Source organism: Protopterus annectens, chromosome 1.part2 (genome assembly GCF_019279795.1).
Source record: "Protopterus annectens isolate FY-2018-M chromosome 1.part2, PAN1.0, whole genome shotgun sequence".
NCBI classification, from domain to species: Eukaryota; Metazoa; Chordata; order Ceratodontiformes; family Protopteridae; genus Protopterus; species Protopterus annectens.
Window position 1 is genome coordinate 72,634,181 of NC_056727.1, and position 17,602 is coordinate 72,651,782.

The following is a 17,602-nucleotide window of genomic DNA, read 5'->3' on the forward strand; positions in this document are numbered from 1 at the left end:
GTCTCAAGGTGGTGCAGCAGATACACCAATTCTCTGTGGAGTTCTTTAGTCACCAGACCCTGGACCTGACTTCAGGTTACAGGATCCTGTCTGTCTACGCTCCTGGGGGGGGGCAAGCATCATCCCCTGAGGTGGTTCCACCTGAAGGTAGTGCAGGACAAGCAGATGAGGAGGTCCCAGATTGGGTCCCAGATGTGCTTTGGCCTGATGCCATGGCTAGATGAGGAGGGAGAGGTGGTTCTGCTGGGAACAGCCTTCCCCAACATGCTATTATGTTGCAGTTTTAGAACATATGTGGGTAGTAATAGTCAACACAATCCAGGATTAGTTATAACAGCATGCATAGATATTCCCATTAACCCAAAACACCAGATTTGGAACAGTTGCATAGCAAACAGAACACATGCATATATGGAACCACAGTGGCCATTACAATGGCATGCAGGTTACATTGTTAACAACAGGCCACCAATGATAGTGTTTCAACATGGAACATGAATGCAAAATCATTTCAATATCTGTTGCACAATATGTCCGATCAGTAGGTGTGATCTAAAAATACCCATTGATTTGTATGTTCAGGTTATTGTTGCAGATATGGTGGGGGGGGGAGAGATGTCAATTAACAACTATTATATCCTTGCAGTATGAGGTCCTCAGACTTTTTTTCCTGTTTATGTCTTCCAGGTACCATGTCAAGAGAGCGTCTCCCTGCCTATACTCCAGAGGAGAATGAAATACTAATCAACTACATCATGCATCACCACAGAACCCTCTTTGGGTGTATGGCCCAGGATCTGCAGGAGAGGACTGCCCTGTGGAATGAGCTTGTTAACAGGGTAAATAATGTCGGTCTGCATAACCGCAGTTATGAGCAGGTGCGACATCATTGCACTGTCCTCATCCTCCACACCCATCAGTGTCCTGCTGCAGTTAGGATAGACCAGCTAGACACAGGTGGGGGTCATGCCATCCAACCCCCATTGACACATGGTGAGGAACTCCTCACCAGCCTTTGGGCACCTGCCCACTAGCCAAGTCAAGAACCTAATGATAGCATTGTGGAGGTGGGTGCTACCCACACACAGGACGAGGAGTGTGCAGGTAAGGCCCTAGGGCCCATTAGAAGACCACTGTTGGTTATCCATCTTCATCTGTAAAGTATCTTCATGCATATGTCAGATAACATAGTCTGTTGCTGCAGTGTAGTAATGAACAGATGTGCATAATCTGTAGCAGTGTGGGTTTGTACTGTTGATGTAGTGAAATGCTGCTCCCGGCCTGTACCAATGCCACAGGTGTGGCTACTGACATCACATCTCTCACACAACTATGTAGGTCCCTCTGATATACCTCTGAGGCAGCAGCCTGTAGCTGGTGAGAATGGAGTTTTTTTGTTCAGGTTTGCCAATACACCGGCCATGTTATGGCCATGGTATTTGCCATACGCACATTTAACATACCTACCCATAATGCATGCTGTACATGTTCACTTACTGTTGCTAACTTCACTGCATCACAGTGGTCACCATGGTGGCATATCTGAAGGGTATGTAAGAGTCCTGCAGTATACCCAACAACCTGTCAGTGCAAGATGTGTGGACAGAGATGAACATAATGGTGGGACAAATGGCCCACAGTAGGGACATATCTGAAACATTACCCTTATATAGTGGCTACAACAGTGTATATACCACTATTACAACGGCAACTGTTACAGATCTACACAACACCATATCACAATACCACATTCCACAACTTTTACAACCTGTAATGTGATCCTAACATAAGCAATGAGTGTGCAATATGATCCTATGTTAGGACAACAAATATGGGGAATACATACCTTAACAAACACTGGAAGCATATGTGTGCACATACTCCAAATATTGCGAAAGCAGCTTTTGAGGTACTGACAGTATTCACTCTTCTTGAGTATGCACCTTGCATCAAGTACAGGTCCTCAGTGTCACACCAAGTAATGGTCTGATGTCCAAGAAGTATGTCCATGACATTTACCCACTCACCTGCTACAGAGGCAGCTGTGGCTTGCACACAGCTTACAAACCATGGGATGGATCCTATTTCCAGAAGGTAGCACTCAGAAGTGGGAGACGTAGCCTTACCTCACCATTGCATATACCATGGCAAACATTGCAGACAAACATGTATGTGACAATGTAGAAAATAAACAGATGCCCATTCAAGACAGATGACAGCACATGTTGCAAACTGGTCATGGAGGCTACCCAGAAACATGCAGAGACACTAAAGGACTTGCAGGAATGTCTGGCAAGTACTGCCTGTGCATTACTGGACTCTGTATAAGTGTGGCCTATGGGTTAGGGTAATCAGTTAAAAGAGTTGTTCCACAGGCGACATCACCCAGGGCTCTCTACAGGTAGCATATGCATAACATCAAGTCTCCCAAAGGCATGTGTTGCAATTTGTAATGGTGTACTGAGACCAAGGCTGAGATATACAGACAGTATTAATAAAGATACATGTGTTGCAGAAGCAACACCTCACTCCACCTCAGGCCCACCATCTCCATCTGTACCTTGCTGCTGCCAGTATACACCATTAGGTTTGTTGCACATTAGCAGGAACTAGGCCAGTAGACTTGGTGTTCTGAATTTGGGACTCTGTAAAATGAAACTCATGTGTGGCCCATAGTTGTCAAGCATCTGCAAAATGCTGAGGATGGGGAAGAGTGCCATCCTGAAGCACAACAGTGAACTGAAGCATACATCCAAACTCACTAAGAATGGCTGTATCAGAACACAGTCAAGGTCAGACATTGTGCAAGACAAAACCCTGACTCCACGGCAACAGTGAAGGCACTGTGTGACCTCCAAGGGCTGTGCACATGAGCTGACCTTGCAACCTTGCAATCTGGCAGAGTTGTGGGACATTCGTAGGGTTGAGTTACCAAATAACGGTAAGTGAAGATGGGCCATGCTAATATACCCCTTCAAGGAATAGTGACTGCTGTAGTTCACTTAACAGGTGCTGCAACAAACCATCATGTTAAGGGTGTACACACTTATGCAACCCACATATTGTAAGCATCTCAATCAGCATCTGCACAAGTAACACATTTGTTTGACACTGCACATGATTGCATAGCTCATATGTCACATATAAGGTGTGTGTAATGTTAACATATGCAGTATTGTGGCCCCATGGCATATCAGGTTAGAGGGTGGCATGTCAGTAAGGGTGTGTACACTCGTCATAGCCACAGTAAGCTTTGAAGTTTGTCAGTGTAATTGGATTTTATTGCTCATACATACACTGCTGATGATGAGATCTGCAAATCAGATGTCAGACATTCACTATTGACATCTGCCCTCATATCATCCCAGGTATGTGTTAGACAAACACATAGGGCCTGTGAGCAATAGAGCAATAAATAACTGCCACACATATTCACATTCAGCAATGGTGTGTACACTTGTGAGGTATGGTGTATAGCACATGCCAGGGTGCTGAACAGGTGCACAGCAATACTGTGTACATGGGTGCAGTGTGTTCCAGGGAAAGGGGCATCACCTACTAACACAACTCATGCATCACAGAGATGTATAATGTTGGTAACAGGGATTGAGTATAGCTGCAGTGCATGCTGTTGAGTGCCATATGTCATGCATCTTGACAGTTGGGTAATTAGAGGTCTGTGTAATATCTTTGTGCCACCTCACCTGTAAGTGTGTGTGTGTGTGTGTGTGTGTGTGTGTGTGTGTGTGTGTGTGTGTGTGTGTGTGTGTGTGTGTGTGTGTGTGTGTGTGTGTGTGTGTGTGTGTGTGTGTGTGTGTGTGTGTGTGTGTGTGTGTAGAGGTAAGCAGTGATGTACAGGTCTTAAAGTACATTTTTTGATTTTCTCTCACAGGTAACGAGGTGGGTCAGGGTCCCTCCTCCAGGCAAATTTATGTTTGTGTCCATACAGACTCTGACAATGATGATAGGTATGGTGAGGCACAGGTGGGGTTGTCAAGAGTTGAGGCTGTGCCATCGGTTGACATCTCACTGTTATCCTCCCCATCCTTGCACACAGTCACATTGCCTAGACATACCCCATCACCAGTGGCCGTAGATGAGGGACAGTTGGCAGGTTGTGGCATGGGACAAGACAGTGTGGTGACTATGGGAAGTGTGTCTGTACACAGCAGCCATAGCTGGATGACAAGCAAGGTATCACACAGCCAGATGTACAGTGGTGTTCATAGGAGGGCTGCTGGCCAACATGCCCCTGGCTAACTGCCACAGCAGGTGTCACCAGACACATGTTTTGAGCCATCATGGATGCACAGGCACATATGGAACGTTATACCAGACAGAGTCTGAGGCTCCAGAGGGCTACTCATTCTGCTATTATTGACAACATCAGTGATCTTGCAGGTGCCCACTGTTATTTTGCAGAAGTCCTGGATAGACGTTTGGGTGAGATGGTGGGATTCCTTGACTGTGTAATGTCTGTGTTAGAGCACATGGTTAGAGTAGGGCGACAGCCACATGGACATAGGTCAGCAACACCAACAGGTTCAGGTCTACGTGGATGTGCAACAAGTCACAGCCACTCCCATGGTGGGTGCTATCCACACCACAACACAGCAGGCCACGTGCATGTGGCCCTGGCTGGTCCCAACATGGACCCAGATCCAGCGGACATTTGTCATCATCAGGGGAGAGTACCATATTTAGCCTTGTACCTGGTAGTGCCCGTGGAACCTCTGGCAGACACAGTTCTCATCTCTGTGGCTGGAGACAGTGAACTGCACACCCTGCCATGTATGGTCTGCAGCTGTCCAACAAACCCCTCTATTGCAGCCACATGGCAAAACTGTGTGCATACACACACACACACACACACACACACACACACACACACACACACACACACACACACACACACACTCACACACACATCACCAACACAGCTAGGACACCTCCATAACTACAAACACCACATCTGCACAGCCCAATTAATAACAAAATCCCCTAACACACACATAATGTCAACCAAATGGCTCAGCCTAGGTCTCTGGAAAACAAGCAACACACCCTGTGCATATGATGATAGCTGTGCCACATCCCTGTTATCCATACCATCGATGCAGGGACAGGCTAATATGGTTATGATGCACAGTGTGAATGTACTAAGGTGTAGCAATGCAATGCTGTGTAAGGTGTTTTCAGCAGGAAAGTTTAATGCTTTCATGTTAGGATGTGTAGCTGTCCAGCCATGATGCATTATAGCTGTTATTAACACTGACTGATTGTGGTCTCCATAATGTATTCAGTTTGTGTTGTAGGTGTCTATGTGCCAGCAGGATGTTGGTCTGCTGTTGTTTTCTACAAGGGGTATGGCATTGTGGTGACACATTGACTGTGTCATATCCTGGGTATAGCTGAACACAAGTAACAGGTCTGTATAACAGTTACTGCATGTGCCACATGGCTGATTGGTCTGAGGGGTGTATACAGGTGAGTGCATGGTGGCTGATATCAGCCGCCCTTCTACAGTGGACAATGGTAAGTGTACTGGGTGGCACACACCACATGTTTGTGTATAACACACACACGCAGAGGCTTTGGTGTGGATGCAATACACAGAGAATACTTTACACATGGATGTACTTAATTTTGCAGTGAACCCATTTTAGCCTATGTAATTACATCACATCAGTAAATAATCAGTCTGCTAGTTTCATGTTATTGACAATGGTACTGGCAGGGTATATGTCCCCTTCCCCAATGTAGTGCAATCCTGGAGTCGGTAAACATAGGTGTGCTGGTGTGGGTGGCACAGCCCTCCCTTTGGAGGGTGTGGGTTGGTGTAGAGCCACACATAGTATGACTGACAACTACTTAACCTGTTAACATAAACTGTACAGTATTACAGCAGACTAAGTGGGGGGATACAAACAACAATAACGCCAATGAGTGCAGCAGTGTCCACAACATCAACAACCAACTATATATACCAACTCCAGTATCGCTGTACACTATACAGTGGGGAGGAGGGCATTTACACATCTACTACTAGTTTTGATGGAATGAATTTCCACAAGATGATTCCTTTGAAATGTTAGCATTTGCCAGTCAGTTCTTGGACAGATGACCTCCTCAGGCATGTATTTTCTGCAAATTGAAGTAGATCCATTCACATACACACACACTTACTTGGCAACTCTGAGAGTAGAACCCCTATCTAGGTACTTATTGCTAATAATGTGTTTGGCCTTAATTGCACACACCATACAGCTTTTAGGATGAGGTGTGTCCCAAGTTTCTTGTTAAATGAGAAACATCACCAGGCCTTGTACAGTATGGTAATGGGGGATTTACTGGGTGTTAATGAAGAATACATAGCATGTCATACTGTCATATACATATACACATTGACAAACACATAACAGTCATAGACACATCTGAGAGAACTGGGTTTATCAGTGCTAACTACCTTGGCAGTGAGTTCATTCTGTTACAGACAATTTGCACACAGCACATGCATCATTGGGCCAGATAGTGTAATCAGTTACCTATATGGTTGATGGTGACAGTGGTCCTCATACAGTGGACCCTGGGACATGTACTGGGGGTAGGATGGTGTAAAGAGAGTATACCCAGTACCCACACCCCACATTGGATATTTTACTCACTGAAACCGATGATGATACTCTGACATTCCCACAATCACAGCTTGACCAGGACTGGAATACAACCCCTTGTCTATCTCATCAGTGCTACTACAGGGATATGCATGTATTGCACATGCCACAGAGATAGTAGGGTGATGATTTGTCATGGCTCTCCTAATGTCAGCAACATCACTAACCCTTATACTGTATGGCCAGGTGTATTGTATTTGGAAAATGCTGTATCATACAAATATACACACTTGCAAACATACACATACTTGCCAGGACTCAGAGCGTAACCCATGCCTATCTACCCATTTGTACAACAGTGTTGTGCTGGTACTGCAAGCTCCAGGTAGCCCATGGGTGAAGAGTGTAACAAGGTACATTTAGTGTCCATTAGAGCAGCAGCCATTTCTAACTATGGCAATGGGGGGGGGGTGTAGTGTGTGAGAAGGCCGTCAGGGTATCAACTGCAAGTTTACAAACACAGAGACACATTTGGCAGTACTGGGGTCCATAGGTGCAGGTGTTCCTAGGTGTGTACCATGATATTGTCCATGGAGAGATGAGAAGAGTAGGAGATCTGGGTACAGTGGTATCATGCCACCTGACATTTGTCAGCAGGACATCTATCAACTGCTGCCACATGAGTGATCTACAGGGTGACAGTTAAATACAACATCCAATCATCTGGTTGTCTTTTGCATTGGGCAATTGAGGTGCTCCAATTGACATGTACGGAACATACATTACATAAAATGGCCAGTGTCTGGGTTGAAGACCTGTACCCAAGCTTGTTCTGTTGACTGTGGTAGTCTAGTTGAGGTATCCATAGCATGTGGTGCATACAGGGTGGGGTTTCCTAGCTGTGGCATTCATAACACAGCTGGGAAGACATGTCAGTGTCAGTCAAGCATAGATTGCCTGTAAGCAGCCAAGATGGATACCTGACATCTGCACTTCTGTACAGAGTACAGACAGAAATCAGCTAGCCAACAGGTTATGCAGTAGGATTAATGTTTTGACAGATAGACAACTGACACTGATAGGTATGCCATTACTACATGACAGCAGCTCTTAATGATATGTCCTATACAGATAGTCTACAGTTAATAGCCACATATCATATTAGCTCAATATCCAGTAGCAAATACTTGATAACACACAGCTCACACACCAAGAACACGATAGTTAGTACTCAGAGTCCAGGTTTGCATGCAGGGGTGTATGGTTCTAGTACTACAATCTGCAATCTACTTTTACTTGGGAAAACACTGTTAACAGTAGTAACATAATGATAGAACTACAGCTGAAAGCTCTCCAGGTATACCGCTTCTGTAGTAGCCACTGAGGACCTGATCGCTTTGGGCACCCCCCCACTTGTGTGAGCAAGGAATCCTCTCACTCCAGCTAAAGGTAAAGAAAACTCTAACCAGCAATCATCCAAAAATAGACTTCTGCCCCAGGTTTAACTTCAGGAACCTTGTTTTTGCCGCTTGTATAGTAGTCAGTGAGGACCTGATCGGTTTGGGCCTCCCCCCCCACTTGTGTGACCAAGGAATCCTCTCACTCCAGCTACAAGCAAAGAAAACTCTAACCAGCAATCATCCAAAAATAGACTGCTGCCCCAGGTTTAACTCCAGAAACCTTGTTGTTGCTGCTTGTGTAGTAGCCAATGAGGCCCTGATCGCTTTGCCCCCCCCCCCCCCCACACACACTTGTGTGAGCAAGGAATCATCTCACTCCAGGTAAAAGCAAAGAAAACTCTAACCAGCAATCATCAAAAAATAGACTGCAGCCCCAGGTTTAATTCCAGGAACCTTGTTGCCGCTTGTGTAGTGTAGGTGCCAGCTTTTGTGACTACTATTATGCCTTGTTAAAATCTGTTACAGTCATCTAGAGTGCATACCCCAGGGTCAACAGCTGCAAACCTTCTTCCTCTTAGCCCACCCTTTCATCCATTTCACTGTTGATAATTTGTTGTATGTTAAGGTATTTAGCCCCTCTCAATAGTTATAGCCTTCAGTCCCTCCTCCTCAATACTTGTTCTTCACTAAACACCAAACAGAGGTGCAAAGTCTCCAGCTGCTTTTATCTTTAGCTACATTGTGTGCAGCAAACAATGAGCAAAGGGGAATACAAATATAAAAGAGAATAAAATCTGCCATTGCATACCAGTAATCAGCCTACAACTTCTACCTGTGGTGTACTCCTACACATAGTTTTTCTTGGAGAAACCTTCCAGTCCTTGAACAAGGGTCCCTGTATGTTTACCTTATTTCCTTGTCTGTCCTTTGATAATTAGCTAGGTTAGCAGAGTGCCTTGGATTCTCCCCTGTGACTTTAAATTCCAATTGATGGCTTCCCTCCCTTCCCCCACCCCCCCAAGTGATTGCTCAGGTACAACACACCAAAGGTTCTAAAAACCCTGGATGCCATATTTGCTCTAATTGCAGCTGAAAGCCCTCCGAGTGTAGCATCTTTAGTAAGTGTCCCTGGACTAGCTGATGTTTTTTTTAGTTGAGTTCTATCTGGAAGGTATAGCCCCGCTCTGTTCGCTTCACTCACTTCACTCACCTCCCACCCCCATTCTCACCCACCCCCATATCATTACCTTTATACCTATCCATACAACCACACCCCCTGACTTCCTCCCAAATCCCTCATCCCTCTACTTCCTGTTCTCATACTACCTCCTTTCTTTGCTCCTCCCCACACTTACCTACTATCCACTATCAAAGACTACTACACCTTACTCCCACCCCTTCCTCTCATACTCTGTTCTACATTCCATAAAGTGACATGTCTCTTACAACTCAACTATACTCTTACCTTCTCTACTCCTTATACTCTATCACCTCACCTCCTATCACTCACAATTACCTACTCCCTATTTCCATCTCTCAAACACCACTCTTAACTCAAGTACTACACCACAACCCTATCTACTAATTTGTACCTTCATTCTTCCCCCCACCACTCTCATTCCTAAAATAAAAATATCTCCCCCCTCCCCTTTAAAACAAAAAAACAAAGTCTACTTATCCAAATTAAAACCCCATTACAAACCTCTACTTCTATCTGGTGACATTCATCCTAACCCAGGCCCTTCAGACACTATCCTGAACAATAACCCCCTGTATCTAAACCTGCCAACCCCTCCAACCCACAAAAACAAGTACAATTCTGCTCTATCAGCATCAGCAGCCTTGTAAATAAAGTTCAAGAACTCCATGCTTGGATAGCTAACTATACTCCTGACATAGTTACCCTAACTGAAACATGGTTAAAACCACACCATCTGGACAGTGAAATCATCCCTCCTGGCTATAATATCCTTAGATTAGATCAACCTAAAAGAAAAGGAGGAGGAGTCTCCATACTCTACTCTGATTGTCTCTCCCAAATCAGTCCCACACTAGACTTAACTCCTTCTCACCAGCTGAACTCCTACTGACCAACTTCAAACTTAACAGTTTCAACACCATAATTGTCGCAGCAATCTATATTCCCCCTGGTGATAATATTAACATACTTGAGAACATCCTATCTCACCTCTCACATACCATCCACAATGAAATAATTATACTGGGAGATGTAAATATTGATTGACTTACAATACAAGCTCCCAACACTACTTACTGTATAAACTTGCATGGGTTTGAGCAGCTAATCACAACCCCAGCCTACATTAATAAATCTCACCTACACAGCTCTCTTCTTGACTGGATATTGGTCTCCCACTCTCAAAACTATCATAACGCCCAAACCCTTCCAAATGCCCTCAGTGACCACTGCCCTATAACAGTAACCAGACATACTCCCCACCTTACAAAACCTAACAAATTTATTACCACCCGCTCACCTTTTCATTTATGTCCTAACTCCTTTATTCACCAACTCTCCAAAATTAACTGGTCTTACCTCACCACCCTTCCTTTAGATGAAGCCATTCACTCCTTCAACACTGCATTCCTAAACATTCTTAACTTCCTTACTCCTCTTTGCACAATTAGAACCAAATCTAATACTGCTCCCTGGCTCACTAAATCTACTAGAATCCTCATGAAAGACCAGGATAGGATTTAGAAAATGTGGACTAAAATTAGGACCCTTTCTTTTCTTCAGAAATATAAAGAACTCAGAAATAAAATTAAAAAAAAAAAAATCCATTATGACAAACTAAACTTCTATCCCAATCCTCCCTCTACTCTTAAATCAGACCCAAAGAACTTCTGGAGCTCTATTAAACAAACTCTACATCCAGGAAACCCTTCCTCTCCTAACCCATGTCCCAATGCAACACCTGAAGACATACCCAACAAATTTAACAATCATTTTAGAAACTCAATAACCTCCATAATAAGTTATCTCCCCCAAGAAACAACACTAGCACCCCCACAAACTCTATACCTCTTCCAAACCCTCCTAACTCCTTCTCTCTAAAAGCAGTATTAACTAACTATGTAAACTCATTAGTCTCTAAACTTAAACCTTGCTCCCCATCTGTTGACAAACTACCCTCTTACTTCCTGCAGATTGCCTCTGAACCTCCTGCCTATCCTGTATCCATCTTAATCAACCGATCTATTTCTAAATCCTATGTCTCCACTGTATGGAAGAATTTCTTTACTCTACCCATTCACAAAGGGGGCAACTCCTCAGATATATCCAACTTCAGACCTATTGCCATACTCCCTCCACTCTCAAAAATCCTAGAGAAATGCATTCACAGGCAGGTAATGCATTACCTTCACCAGGAAAACCTTCTCACACCCACACAGCATGGTTTCCATCCCAAGCATAGTACAACTACTGCACTCATATCATTCATCGACATAGTCTCACTAGCTCGTGATAACAATAAACTTGTCTCATGCCTATACCTTGACCGTTCTAAAGCCTTTGACACTGTCTCTCACCCACTCCTTCTAGATAAACTCAAGAACTTACATTTCTCTCCCCCTACTATCTCCTGGTTCTCCAGCTATCTCTCTACCCACCAGCAATCAGTTAAATGGCTCTTTGCACTATCCTCCCCTCTCACTGTACAAATGGGACTTCCCCAAGGGTCCATACATGGATCACTATTCTTTAATATTTTCACCAACTTGCTCTACCCCTCTTGTCCCCAGTCATCTCTTGTGCAATATGCTGATGACTCAGCTGTTATAACCATTGCTGACAACCCAACTGATCTCCACTCAACTACCCAGGCATCCTTCCACACCATTGAGACTTGGCTTAGTGATAACAAACTAATACATAATCCAAAAAAAACTAAACTCCTAATCTTCCTCCCTAAAAACATCACCACACTCAAAAGTATATTTCCCATCTTATCCTGCAACAACACTATCATCTCAGCTGAATCTAGTACTAAATTGCTAGGTGTTACAATAGATGATCATCTTAAGTTTGATCTCCATATTACTAACTCAGTAAAAAGAACTCATCAGAAACTTCACACCTTTTCCGTAGCAAGAAATACTTAACTAACACTGCCCGAATAACTATCTCCCAGGCTTTATTACTCCCAACACTCCTGCACAGCTGCCACATATTCACAAACCTAAATTCTACACTTATTTCCAAGCTTGAAACTATCTATAATAAGATCACCAGATTTGCAGCTAACCAAACCTACAAGTCACACCACTGCTTAGCTCTACAGCAAGTAGACTGGCTAGAATTCCCTTAGCTGCTCCAACTATAACAACTAGAAATCATCCACTCTATCCTCTATCTACCCTCCTTCTGCCCCTGCCTCTCCACTATCATATCCAAATATTACCCAGTTAGGATGCTATGCAGCTCAAATCAAGAATTATTAGACATATACAAACCCAAAACCAAAATAGGCTGCCTTCTCTATAACTATAACCCAGCTACATTCTGGAAACAACTCCCCTTGGAAATAAAATCCCTCCAGCATAGCAAAAGATTCAAATTAGCCACAAAGAAATACCTAAAAACAAAGTGGTCTTGCCACTGTAGCCAACCACCCTGAAACCACCATCCTTTCACCTATTCACCTCACTTTTAATGTATCTCTAACACTATTCCCCTGCCTCTTCTACCTCTTCCCTTTCTCTATCTCCAACCACTATTAACTCTTACAGTCTCATAACAACCTACCGGTCTAGTCTTTCTCCTATACTCTACCTCCCCTACATCTCCTACTAGCCATTCTTACTTTCCTTTCTTGTTTCCAAACTCCAATACAACTAGATCTTACCCACATTAAATACGCATCTGCCTAACTATTAACACATTTTGCTCTAAGCAGCTTAAATAATATTGTAAGTATTCACATTTTTTTCTGCTAATTGTTTAAAACCTTGTTTGTAACAACTCACATACTTGTCTGCCAATTGCTAATACTCTGTATAATTGAATTGCCCGAGCAGCTTTTTTTCTCTCCAGGTCTCTGCTTGTACGATCTTATAGCTGATTGTTACTATTATGTTACAAAAATTTAATAAATTGTTTTCTAGTCCTGAGGAGCTTTTCTCCCCGGGTCTCTGCTGAAAATGACACAAAAGCTCAGCCAGACTAACCCGGTTAACAAATGTAAAATAAATAAATAAATAAATACAATACAATGCATGCAAGTGTGACTGCATATAACCTGGGATACTACCCATGTATGAAACACATATAAATGGAGAACATTGTTGTACTATCCATATATACTCAGGTGCCCCATACAGTATACTCACATCACTTGCTACTGTAATGACAGCACATAGCAGCATGTTATGTACATGGAATTAAATATACTTATTAAAGACAACATTACCATGCTATTTCAACAGACTGGAATGTGATCACTAAAATTGGGCCTAGGCATGAGTGCATGTGTGTGTGTGCCTTCCATGGAAGGTTGGGCGCCGGGCTGGTAACTCGACACCAAAAAACTCCACTGCCAATCATGAGCGGACAAGGTGATCCGCTGTGGTGACCCCTAACCGGGAAAAGCTGAAAGAGAGAGAGAGAGAGAGAGAGAGAGAGGAATGTGACCACTGGTTACCAGTGCTGAACCATGCTTAACAGGTGTAAGCATTGTTTAAATATAAATGCTAAGCAGATTTGCACACTGCTAAGTGAATCCTACATGGTGTAAGCGCCTTTTCTTTTAACCATACATTAGTAGCACTTACCGTCATGAAAACCCGCTTGATGCTGCCTTAACCACTCTGTATCCAACTGTCCTTGTTCTGCCCAGTAACAAAATAAACAGACCTTACAGGTCTTGAACCCATAACCATATACATTATAGTCACAGCAGTTAACCACTAGGCCATGACAGATATGAAGAAGTTGGTTGTTTTTTTTTCCAGTATATCTGTCAGTACACATACTGAATAGTAGTGAACAACTGCTTTGACTTCTACAATTGTGTAGTACTTGTTAATGAAATTAGTGTTGAATAAGTATGTTGTTATATCTAAATATACACATATCAGATAAATATAGTGGGATACATTTGGGAAGGTATAAACAACACTCATGTTTACTCATAACAAGGATATGGATATATATAATATATATATATATATATTCGTTTGTGTCTTTTGGCTTTTCCCTATTAGGGGTCGCCACAGCAGAACTCTGGTCCGCTGATGATTGGCAGTAGATTTTTTACGTACTGGCTTGCCGGGCCTAACGCACAACCTTCAGTGAAGGAACGCCCATTCATGCATGTCGCCACGCAGAAGACACTCTAACTGAGAATCGAACGGGCAACATCTAACTGTGAGGTGACAATGCTACCACAGCACCACCACCACAGTGTATTTTATATATATATATATATATATGTATGTATATATATATATGTATATATATATATGTTACCATAATTTCATTTAAAACAAATTGTAAATGATAAACCACTAAATAAAAAATATATAATATAAAAAAAGGTCTGGTCCACATCCGGATACAGTTTATTAATCGACAAAACAACAAAATATATTGCTAAGAACCGTATTAAGCGCTTTCATCTCTCTAGGGAGACTTTTTCAGAATACAATTAATTTCATTGCCAAAACTCTTTATAAATGATATTGCATCTAGATTTCATGAATTTTTCCACCAATCCATATCCATTACAATTAATTGGTCATTAACATTTAAAATACTTCATTAAAACTAGTTTTAAATAAATATCCTTTATAGCAAATACATAGAAAATATGTGTATAATATGTTAAAACAAACATTAAAAAAGGCTTTATAACCATTCTTTAAAAAAGTTTTTTTAAAAACATGTTTTTAAATTTTAAAGCATACAGTTTATGTAACTGTATTGGCCTTTTCAATTAGCATAGGGGTTATGGATACAGTTTCATTCAAACCTGGGGGGTAAATTTATAAGAATACAGTTTATGTAATTGTATTGGCCTTTTCAATTAGCATAGGGGTTATGAATACAGTTTCATTCAACCCTGGGGTAAATTTTAAAGCATACAGTTTATGTAATTGTATTGGCCTTTTCAATTAGCATATGGGTTATGGATACAGTTTTACTCAACCCTGGGGGGAATATAACACAAAAAGTATACAATTTAAACAAAAATAGGCAGGGGGATTCACCCCCCACACCATGCAGTGTGGGGGCCTGTGCCCCACACACACCCCCAACTATATATACTAACTCCAGGCTCGCACTACATTGGAGAAGGAGACTAATCCCTGTTATTTGCCTTAAATTCCTGCAAGTACTAGTTGTCAGTGAAGTGGTCTGTCAGTAAAATGAGTTTCAATGAAATGGTCTGTCAGTGAAATGAAGGTAACCCATATATAAATATATATATATATATATATATATATATATATATATATATATATATATATATATATATATATATATATATATATATATATATATAAATATATATATATATATATATATATATATATATATAAATATATATATATATATATATATATATATATATATATATATATATATATATATATATATATATACATGTACACACACACACACACACACACGCACACACACACACACGCACACACACACATACATATATATATATATATTTATGTATATCATCTGTATATTGATTTATATATATATATATATATATATATATATATATATATATATATATATATATATATGTATATGTATACACACACACACACACACACACACACACACACACACACACACACACACACATATATATATATATATATATATATATATATATATATATATATATATAGATCTACTTCAGTAGATCAAACTTTTACTACTTCGAACCACTTATGGCCGAGACCATATGTTCGAACTAGTAAAAGTTCAAACACTGAAGTAAAACCATATAAAACTAAAAATACACAAAACTAAACATCTATAGAAGGAGGCTACACCTCCCTGCACCCCCACACCCCCTTACTTAAATAAACCAACTGCGAGATCCAACTACATTGCAGAAATGGGCAATCTTCCCTTTCCGCTCTGTACGGAGATCTCCATTCAGTCAGATCGGACTTTTACAAGTTCGAACATATGTGATTCGAACTTATAAATGTTCAGTCTACTGAAGTGGACCCATATATACCTATATATATATATATATATATATATATATATATATATATATATATGTATATATATATATATATGTTATATATATATATGTGTGTGTGTGTAAATTTATATATATATATATATATATATATATATATATATATATATATATATATATATATATGTGTGTGTGTGTGTGTGTGTGTGTGTGTGTGTGTGTGTGTGTGTGTGTAGAATATGTATATATATGTATATGTGTGTATGTATATATATATATATATATATATATATATATATATATATATATATATATATATATATATATATATATATATATATATATATATATATATATATATATATATATATATATATATATATATATATATATATATATATGTATATGTATATGTGGGATCACCGCTAAATCCAGAATACTTGTAATACCGAATACCAGATTCCTGAATGACGAGAAGACTGGAAGATCAGACGCACGAAATTTAAAATCCCGAACACTACACTAAACATACACCACACAGATACAGATACACACACCTTCACCCAAAAGACAAACACACAAACATACACTACATAAAAGCAGGGAGGTAATCCCCCCTGCACCCTCCATGTGGGGAGCTGTAACCCCCACACCACCCTACTTAAATATTCTAACTTCGAGGTCGCACTAGAAAACCACAAACAAACAAAATAAACTAGTAAAAAACAGCAATAGGCTCAAACAGCAGTAAAGGTATGATTTATTTAATACAGGTTAGCGCTTTCATCTGGTGACCGTCACCAAACTTCATCAGACCAAGGTCGCATTATACAGACAAACACATGGAAACACCACCACACACCTAAATTCCCCTCACACACACACATCACTATCACAACATACATTTACACACACACACTAAAGCCCCTAACAAACACAATCAAACATAGATACCTCACCTTCCACCTATCCATTCACAAATCCCAACACCAGAAATGCTACTTCAACATATCCATACTTCGCGATTTTGAAATTCGCACTTCTGGTCTTCCGGTCTTCTCATCTTTCGGGTATCTGGTCTCTGGATTACGGTCTTCGGTATTGTAAGTATTCGGGATTTAGTAGTGATCTCGTATATGTAGATATATATATATATATATATATATATATATATATATATATATATATATATATATATATATAAAATATATGCCCATAAAATGTAGTGGATTCATACTTCAGCATCAATAGTCACAACCTCCTACTGCAAGGGGATGTCATGTAAGTATTGCAGATAAAAATGTAGAATTTTGCTGCAGTAACAGGCATTGTGTTAACAGACATGTTGTATGGGAAGTCTCTTCTGATACTGACATGAACGTCATAAGTT